The following is a 10,856-nucleotide window of genomic DNA, read 5'->3' as shown; positions in this document are numbered from 1 at the left end:
GTCCTCCGGGCCCCTGGGGGCCTCCGGACCCCTAAAAAAAAAAAAAAAAAAAAAAAATTTTTTTTTTTTTTTTTTTTTTTTTTAAAGGGGGTTGCTTTGGGCCCCCAACAGTGACAGGGCCCAGGGCACCTGCCCCATTTGCCCTGCGGTAAAGACGGCCCTGGTGGCACCGCAGAGGGGGATAGAGGCAGGGGGTGATTGGAGGCAGGGGGCCTGGGGGAGATTGAAGGCAGGGGGATACTAAATAATGTGCCCTTATTATATTGAAAACAACAATTTTTTTTTACCTTAATTTTTCCTTAAAGTGGAGGTTCCCCTAAAAATAAACTTTTAACATTGCATTTCCCACATTAATGACAATTAGAATTGGCTGGTTTTATTAAAAAAAATCGTCCGATGTGATTTAAAGGGGAGGTTCCCCTAAAAAAAACTTTTAACATTGCATTTCCCACATTAATGACAATGAGGCCCCATACACACGAGAGGATTTATCCGCAGATACGGTCCAGCGGACCGTATCCGCGGATAAATCCTCTCGAGGATTTCAGAAGATTTCTATGCGATGGCGTGTACACACCATCGCATTGAAATCCGCGCTGAAATCCTCTGGCGATGACGTGTCGCGCCGTCGCCGCTATTATGACGCGGCGACGGGCGCGACGCTGTCATATAATGAATTCCACGCATGCGTCAAATCATTACGACGCGTGCGGGGATCCCTTTGGACGGATGGATCCGGTAAGTCTGTACAGACGAGCGGATCCATCCGTTGGAATGGATTCCAGCAGATGGATTTGTTGTGCATGTCAGCAAATATCCGATCTGCTGGAATCCATCCCAGAGGGGATTTCTCCGCGGAAACAGATCCGCTGGCGTGTACACACCATAGGATCTATCCGCAGAAACCCATTTGCTGGGATTTATCTGCGGATGGATTCTATCGTGTGTATGGGGCCTTAGAATCGGCTGGTTTTATTTAAAAAAAACGTCCGTACGTACCGTTTGCTATATGCGTTCTCACCGCCGCTTCCGGGTATGATGGTGGGGCTGGGCATTCCTAATTGATGGACAGGCATCCGACCGACGCATACATCGCGTCACGAGATGCCGAAAGAAGCCGGATGTCGGTGCGGCTCTATACGGCGCATGCGCACCGACGTTCGGCTTCTTTCGGCATCTCGTGACGCGATGTATGCGTCGGTCGGATGCCTGTCCATCAATTAGGAATGCCCAGCCCCACCATCATACCCGGAAGCGGCGGTGAGAACGCATATAGCAAACGGTACGTACGGACGTTTTTTTTAAATAAAACCAGCCGATTCTAATTGTCATTAATGTGGGAAATGCAATGTTAAAAGTTTTTTTTAGGGGAACCTCCCCTTTAAATCACATTGCTATTTGCCTAGCGTACTTGTTTGTAGCCTAAATACTGAAATTTGCACCTAAAAATGTAATTTAGTAACTTTTGTGAAATGCCAGTAAAAATGTGGCTGTGCCAGTAAATTTCAATCTGGTAGGTTGGCAACACTGGACCAAGGTGATTGACACTCCAGGAAGTGTCAGGTTCAAAGGAGATGATTCCTCACTGGAATAGCACAGGTAGTAGGAGAGGTAAATATTCTTCTTTACAGGTACAGTACATACAGACTTTTTCTCATGTGACAGGTTAGAGAAGCCTGGAGCTAAATACAGAGTATAGGCAGAGGGCTGGCATGACTAAATAGCAGGGAACCGTAGAGAGAGTTAAAAGTAGGGGAGTGCCAACTTCAGTGTAGAGGGGGGTGGCCGGGGGCAGGTCTGCAGTTCAGTTGCGGGGGGAAGCACAGGAAGAGGAAGTTCCCACCCTCCTGCCCTATTATGTTGTGAGTGTATATAATGTGTTGTGTTGGGGTGAATTTAGCGGTTGGGGATTTTTGGAGGCAGTAGACATTTTGACCAATTTGGCATAAGTGGGGAACCATCAACGTATGGGATCCTCGGGTTGATGCCAGCTAACCGTGGTTTAACTGGCATCGGTTGATGGGTCGCACTGCGACTGGGATCTTGGGACTGGGATCTTGGATGGCCACGCTGGTACGAGGGAAATTTGGTCAATAGCTTCAATCATCCCCAACAGGGTGGCAATTGTATCTGTGAAGGATTGTTTAGTGAAATAAAGATGTTGGATTAATTTGTTATGGTTAATTTGTTAATAAAATGGCCAAGCGGCCAATTTTACTCCAAAATATATGTCGCCTGGTTATTTATAAGTTAAGGTATATTTTGGGTAATATGGCAATGGGAGGTTTATTATCTGACTTACTATAAGGAGGGCAGAAGCCAAAGGGACAGGTCTTGTGCGGGGGGGGGATCAAAGGATTAGATAAGTATATCTCCGATTTCAAATTCCCTAGATAAAAACAAACCGTTGACCCGTGCAGTGCAGGCAAAGCCTGGGCTATGTGTGTCACGACACTGATCACTGCTCCCAATTACAGGGAGCAGTGATCAGTGTCCTGTCACTAGGAAGAATGGGGAAATGCTTGTTTACATCAGCATTTTCCTGTTCTTCCTCTCCGTGAGACGATCACGAGTATCCCCCACGATGCCACGTCTTAGGCCGCGTACACACGGTCGGTTCAAACCGATGAAAACGGCCTGAAGTCCAGTTTCAAAGGTCCAAACCAACCGTGTGTACAGCCCATTGCTCCGTTGTCCTTCGGTCGAAAATTTTAGAACTTGCTTTAAAATCTAACCGATGGACCGCTGCCCGATGGTTAGTACACAAAAGCATCAGTTCAAAACCCGCGCATGCTCAGAATCAAGTTGACGCATGCTTGGAAGCATGGAACGGGGACCCCGCAAAGATTTTAGAACACATGACACCTGTCACAGATATACCCTTCCCCAGCATGCCTTGCGAGGAAGAAACTTCTCTAATTGGCTGCTGGGGAAAACGTGCTCTGCCAGAATCCCTCTGGCTCCAACTGCTGGCCAGGGATGATATTGCATCCCTGGACCACAGACTGACCCAGCGGACATTTCTGGAATGACAGAAGTCCCAGAAATTTAAACAATTAGTCAATGGGAGCAAGGTAACTCTCCCATTCCCCACTAACTTAAGTGTAGTGCCCATACTGAAAGTAGGGGGGGCACTACATACACTATGCCTTGAAATCTACCCTGCATGCGCTGAAGTCTCATAGAGCATGCGCGGGTTTCCATGGAAGCAGGTAAGTATACACATGATTGGGTTTCTCGGCAGGAAAACACTGCTGAGAATCCCGACGAGAAAATAGAGAGTAGGTTCTTTATTTTTCTTGTCGAGATTCCCGGCAGTGTTCTCGACGAAAAACCATACACACGCACGGTTTTCTCTGCAAAAAGCTCTCCCAGCAGTTTTCTTGCTGTTTTTTTCCCGAGGAAACCGTGCATGTGTATGAGGCCTCACAGTTGGACAGGCAGGCCATACATGGGTAAAACTCTGATTTCTAAATTGATCTTTGGTGTTTATAACATACTACAAGTAAAGTAAAGATCGCCTTTTCCCCTTATTTGGTCACAGTCAGAGCCAAGAATTCTTTAAAACTTGTGTGATTGATGGTAAGGTCTTCCACGCCCATGAGAGTTCATTATTATTCATTGATTACCACTAATTGCCAATTACAAGGATTAGTCTCCAGAGAAAAAAGACTGAAGCCAGGATGTCAGACGGTTATTTTTTAAATTCTATCAACATAGTAATAAATAATATACTCACAAGAGGCATTTATTACTCACTCGCATTAGGGTTTTGTCAGAATATTTCCACAAAGTAAAAGTAGCAATTCCAAAACTGAGCCAAAAGTGGGCTCATGATCTCACAGCCCCGCAGTCGGAACACAATTGATTTCTTACGGTACTTCTGCAAGTGATTTAGTACATACATATTTGCCAGCTGTTTCTCATCAAGAGGGGCAAGCTCTCATTTTAAATGTAAAATCGTAATGTATCTCTTTAACTTGATGCTTTTTGGTCCATAGCATTATACTGTATGGATGAATTGCTTCAACAGTTTTAAAAATGTCACCAGGTTTTATGACTTCTTCAGGACACCATCTCTACCGTGTATGTCTGTTCCAAAAATTAATAAGTGCTTTTTGACTGTAGCTTGTTTTTTTTTTTTTTTTTTTTTATTAAAATGAAGTTATCCAAGGTGTGCATGTGTTTGATTTAATATCTACTGACTCTTGGCAATCCAATTGCCGCATGCAGAGAGCAGAAATAGCCTACATGTTGGCTTATTAAGGAGAGCCATTACCAAATAACCCCCTGTTGATAACTGGAAAGGTAATGTTTTGACTGCTGTGGAGAGCATGCTGCAGGACACCCAGAACTTGCGTGCAGCCATGGTAATAATAAATCCCCATTAAAATGTACTTCAGCCCTAAATAGTTTCTGTGGTATAACAGTACATGTATTATTTGGTCTTAGGCCTCGTACACACGATCGAGCTTCTCGGCAAAAACCAGCAAGAAACTCGCTGGGAGATATTTTTTTGCAGAGGAAACCGGTCGTGTGTACATTTTCGTCGAGGAAACTGTCGAGAACAAAGAGAGCAAGTTCTCTATTTCCTCAACGGGAATGGAGAAACTTGCCTTGTTGAGTTCCTCGACAGCCTAACAAGGAACTCAACGAGGAAAACGATGTGTTTCGCCCGTCGAGTTCCTCGGTCGTGTGTACGAGGCTTCAAAGATTTGGTTGTTTGACCAGTGTCAGCAGTGGTGGAACTGTTGCCCTAAAACGTTCCATAAGAGCATTATGACTCTATAAAATGTCCTTGGGCCTACATATAAGTGAACTGTTACAGTGGTCATAGATTGGAAAGTGAAATATTAGGCATTTTTTTTATAACTGTAGCGCTTATCAGACACCTTGTCACTGACCTTTTAATACCAAAGAACCCAAACTCACCATTGGACTTTTTATAGAGAAGGTTTGGGCAGACGATGTCTGGCATGGTGATGTATGGTCTGCAGACATCCCAGCATTTCCCTATCCAACTGTAATCTGTAGGAACCATAAGGAGAAGTTTTGCTTAGCCTTTTCCATGCAAAATCAAAAAAGTTTTGCTTTAGCTCTCATCCACTTCTGAAAGAACCCAACCTCGATATTGGACTTTTTATAGAGAAGGTTTGGGCACACGATGTCTGGCATGGTGATGTATGGTCTGCAGACATCCCAGCATTTCCCTATCCAACTGTAATCTGTAGGAACCATAATGAGAAGTTTTGCTTAGCCTTTTCCATGCAAAATCAAAAAAGTTTTGCTTTAGCTCTCATCCACTTCTGAAAGAACACAACCTCGCCATTGGACTTTTTATTGAGAAAGTTTGGGCAGACTGACTGAGAAAGTTTGGGCAGCTCTCACCCACAGTTCTGAAAGAACCCAACCTTGCCAATGGACTTTTTGTTGAGAAAGTTTGAGCAGATGATGTCTGGTATGGACATGTATTTCATGCAGACATCCATGTGTTTCCATATTCAACCGTAGTCTGTAGGCACCAAAAGGAGAAGTTTTGCTTAGTCTATTCAATGCAAAATCAAAAAAGTTTTGCTTTAGCTCTCACCCACTTATGAAATTTAACCTGACTTTGCCCTCCAGTGGCCCATAAAAAAAACCTGGTACTGCTAGGTATGGAGGACCATGTGACTTTCCCCCTTTCCTCTTATGATGCAATATAACATGCATGCGCATCTAATTGCATCCCCTGTGTTCATTGAATTCTGTTGACAAGTCAACATAAATCTTCCAGACTGCTTGTCCAACAGCTTGATGCCTTCATCATGAATTTTTCCATGGACATTTGACCATGGAATTTATTTGACCTTTTCTCTGCCCTGGAGAGTCATGCCTGGTACACACTTTGGGCCAGATTCAGGAACAAGTTACGCTGGCGTATCTATTGATACGCTGCGTAATTTAAAAGTTGCGCCGTCGTATCTCTGTGCGGTATTCTGGGAACAAGATACGCCTGAAATATGGCTTCAGCCGACCAACGTAAGTCTTAGTACGCCGTCGTATCTAGGGTGCATATTTACGCTGGCCGCTAGGGGTGCTTCCATAGATTTAAGCCTCGAATATGTAAATGAGCTAGATACGCCGATTCACGAACGTACTTGCGCCTGCTACGCCGTTTACGTTAGGCTTACGTCCGGCGTAAAGTTCCCCCTGCTATATGAGGCGCAGCCAATGCAAAGTATTGACGTCGGCAAGCTTATCTTTTTACGTCATTTACGTAAGTCGTACGTGAATGGGGCTGTGCGTAGGTTATGTTCACGTCACAGACATTAGGCCTGGTGTATCTTATGGAGTAAATTTGACGTGATACTGAGCATTCGCGCGCATGCGCCGTACGATCAGCGCTTCATTTGCATGGGGTCACGTCTCATTTTAATAAAACACGCCCACCTCATCCACATTTGAATTAGGCGGGCTTACGCCGGCCGATTTACGCTACGCCGCCGCAACTTACGGAGCAAGTGCTTTGTGAATACTGCACTTGCCTGTCTAAGTTGCGGCGGCGTAGCGTAAATAGGATACGCTACGCCCAAATAAAGATACGCTCTCCTACGTGAATCTGGCCCAGTAAGTTTTATTTTATTCATCTTAACAAGATGAAAATAAAAAATTAGGAGGTCTCTGTGATCTCCCCGCTGTGCTATTGTGTTGACAGGCGGACAAGTTCTCCAGCTCTCATTTGCAGAACACTGGACTGAGAGACCCAGGGATTGTGGGATATATAGTTTCTTCACAGGAAGTGTCAGTTTTTAGACTAGAGACAGAAGTCATGTATTAACCTGTGCAGCGCTATGCCACATGCTTCATGTTTGAACACAAACAGAAATTTCACAGGAATGTGACGATTTATTTCACTATAGGCTGTGCATACATGACAACAAATTAAACCATGAGGCCTCGTACACACGACCGAGAAACTCGACGGGCGAAACACATCGAGTTCCTCGTCAAGTTCCTTGTTAGGCTTGTCGAGGAACTCGACAAGCTTGCTTTACGTACACACTGTCAAGCCAAAATCTCCTCGTTCTCAAACGCGGTGACATACAACGGCAGGGGAAGTTCGATTCCACTGGCTAAACTCTTGGGGTTGCTTTTGCTAATTGCATGTGTTTGCGTGTTAAATAAAAGTTTGGTAAGAGACAATTTGCACTTTTCAGTCTGTTACAGCTTTAAAAATGTGTTATCTCCATTACAAATGCTACTTTTACTCCCGTCTCATACTTTAATCTGAGCAAGCGCGGGTTTCTTAGCATACAGACGTCCGAGTTTCTCGTCGAAAACCAGCCCGTTGAGGAACTCGCCGAGCCAATTTGGACTCCCGTCGAGGAAATAGAGAACTTGCTCTCTTTTTGGCTCGTCGAGGTTCTCGACAGTTTCCTCGACGAAAAATGTACACACGACCGGTTTCCTCGACAAAAAAATATCTCCCAGCAAGTTTCTTGTTGGTTTTTGCCGAGAAACTCGGTCGTGTGTTCAAGGCCTGAGACTACATGATCAATGCACATCTTATACAGGTTAAAAACACAGAATGCAGGTAGGAAGGTTTATAATGCCTTTAAGAATAACTCCCAAATTTTTAAGATGGTAGCAAGGAACATCTATTGGCAAAAGAATGCAGGCAGAAGTTCTTTTTTTAACACTACTATTACTTTATACTGGCATTTGAAATTTAAAATGCAACCATATAGAATATATAGTATATAGGTTTTGCACTGGGAAATAATTTTTGAAAGATAAAAGGTGCATTTTACATACAAATATATAGATCAGACCAAAATGAGGGACAAATGAGGAGGACAGAGGGACTTTGTTCCAAATCAAGGACAGTGCCTCAAAATCAGGGACAGTTGGGAGCTATGCTGTAAGGGTGTATGACAAAAAAAACACAGAGGTGCATTAGGGTAACTTTAACCCCTAAATGGCTTATTGCAAGTAATTTTTTGCATCACTTGCATATACTGAGTCTACTATAGTAGGCGTTACATTGAGCCCCCATTCACTATAGTGCAATTTCAGATGTGACTGGACGTACGTCAATGTAAATCACATTATTTTCAATTGTGGCCTGACCCATCAGGTCTGGTATTAATTATAAGGGGGACCCAACGCCAAAACCCCCCCCCCCCAAAAAAATTGTGTGAGACCTCCCAAAATCCATGCTAGCACCTTATCCAAGCATGCAGCCTGGCAGGCCAGGAAAAGGGGGAGAGTGAGCGTGCACCCCCATCCTGAACCATAGCAGGCCACATGCCCTCAACATGGGGGTTTATTGTGGTGGCGAGGACCCCCTTCCTGGCAAAGCACCTTGTCCCCATATGGATGAGGACAAGGGCCTCTTGCCCATAACCCTGTCCAGGTGGTTGTGGGAGTCTGCAGGCAGAGGACATATCAGAGTCTGGAAGTCCCCTTTAACAATAAGGGGGCCCCAAATACCTCCATGTGAATGGGGTACTCCTATTCATTCACAAAAAAATGTAAAGTAAAAATAGAAAACACAAACAGATTTTTACAAGTCCATTTTTAAACATTGTCCCCTGATGTACATCCATTGTCAATCAGATCGTTCAGTGATGCAAGTCAATCACGAGGAGAGAAGGTCGCCGAACTGCAAAAAGAAAAAACCCGCCGAGACCCAACGGATCTCTTCACTTTCCTTGCGCCAAAATGACATCTCTGGTTCAACCTAGAGTGTATCAGCAAAACTAATTAAACCTCACCATACACACATTACAACCTAGTTTTTTTTTCTTTAAAAAAAAGGGGGGTCGAGGACGTCTTACCCTGTGTTTCTCATGGGTAGGGCGGCTTATTGGAATGAAAGGGCTGCCCTACAGTCGACGTGTGCCTACATATGTGAGAACCAAGCCTCAGATCTCTCAAAAACTATGCAGTGCAAGGGCTTGCCTGATTGGAAACATGGTGAGCCTACTGGTGGGCTCATAATTATGGGTTGTCAACTATAGATCAATTATTCATATCAGAAGAGATAGTTCAGAAAAGAAATCAATCATTTATCAAAGCATTTTTGGGCACCATAAGACAGAGTTGTATCCTTATTGCCATTATCAGTTTTGGTTAGACACTAGACAGCTGGGTTGTTGTTAGGGGCAACGCACGTCCTTTCATTTTTGTCAGATTTTGTAAAACAGCCGAAATATGCTTTAGTTACCATGCCAGTGTGCTCGCTATGATTGCTCCAGCTGGAGTGTTGACATGACTTTCCTCAGCTGGGACCCCCAGTCTGTACAAGTCTCCCACACTCAGACAATGAGCAACCTTGACAGCTCCCCAGCTAATTAATCACACAGGCCCTAACTCAATTAGAGGCAACCTCTGTAGGCATCTGATAGCTGGGAAGTAAGCAGAGGAAGAGTAATTAAATGCTTATTATATAATTCCTAATGAGAGCCGGAGGGGAAGGAATGTGAAATATTATAGGAACGCAAATATCCACATGGCACCCCTTCCTTGCCAGACAACAAGCCAGACTGAACAACACACAATGTGATGCCACAACCTTTACACTGTACTTTATCTATGGATAAAATATATCTACAGTCAATACTTTTTTCTAGTTTTGGATGAAATAATGTAATAGTTAAAACCCCCGTAATTTTTTTTCTTTTGCTTTCTGTGTCCCACTAGGGAAGGGTTTTCCTTTAACTTCCTATACCAGAGACACAACAGGAAGTGAGAGGAAATCTGATACAGTTACACTTTGGAAGATAGGCACTGCCCTTGTTTTTTCCCAGTGTATTTGGGTAAAATGTGAGCGAGCCCCACCTATCGTATTTATCATACAACCTACATTAGTATATGGCAGTTGTAAAGGCATTAGGTTATGATAAGACAAATGGGGGAGCTTAAAGGTTTCCTTTATTATCAGGAGGAAAAGCTCCAGGACATGTTGGTATCAATGGACAGGGAGGCCCGGAATGGAGAGGCAAGAAATACAAAGTAATGGAGGGCCGGGCATTAAGGGGTGGAGAGGAGAGGCAACACAGGGTTAAAATTTGGGGGGAAGTACAGAGAGGTGGAGGCTATAGGTTAAAATTATCTGAGGGGTGGAGCGATATAAAAGGAGGGGGCGGGAATTCCCGAGGGCACTTGGAGAAGTTGAAGCTAGGGCAGGTGAGGGCAAACTCGGCCCTCCAGCTGTTTTGTCCCATGAGACATTGCAAGACCCTGACAATCACAGGCATGACTCCTAGAGGCAGAGGCATGATGGGATTTGCAGTTTCATCACAGCTGGAGGGCCGAGATTGCCCACCCCTGAGCTAGAGAGAGGAAGCTTTCCCACCCACCCTCCCTGTTGTGTTGTGTTTTCTGCCTTGTTTTGTTTTCTTCTTTTGCAGGATGGATGGATTCGGGTCGTCATAGCAGCTGGAGCAGGCGGTGTCTTTGGTCTTTGACGGTGGCTAAAATCAGATGTCATTGAAATGGCGGGGGGCTCATCGGTGGTATGTGCCCCTCTGGAATGGTGTCAGCTGGAATACGGTTTATGGTTGCACAGCGGGAGAGGGTTGTCTCAGAGCTGGTGATACGGCTGGAGGCCTGGTATGGTGAAATTATGGTCCCACAGTGTAGTGGTGGAAAGTGAAAACGTTTCGGGGTGCCGTCAGAGATCAACAGACTGGGAGTTAAGAAACTGTGGTTTAAAATGTGGAATATGTGTTAATTGAAAGTTATTGGATTAAAGTTATTTATTTTATTGTTTAATAAAAAGGCTGTTATGGTCAATTATACTCCAACTCCGGTGTGGTTTATTATTTGGTGAAAAGGGGTAAGATAGTGGGAAATGTTACAAGAAAGGTTCA

This window comes from Rana temporaria, chromosome 12 (assembly GCF_905171775.1).
Source record: "Rana temporaria chromosome 12, aRanTem1.1, whole genome shotgun sequence".
Lineage (NCBI taxonomy): Eukaryota > Metazoa > Chordata > Amphibia > Anura > Ranidae > Rana > Rana temporaria.
This window is presented reverse-complemented; position numbering follows the sequence as displayed.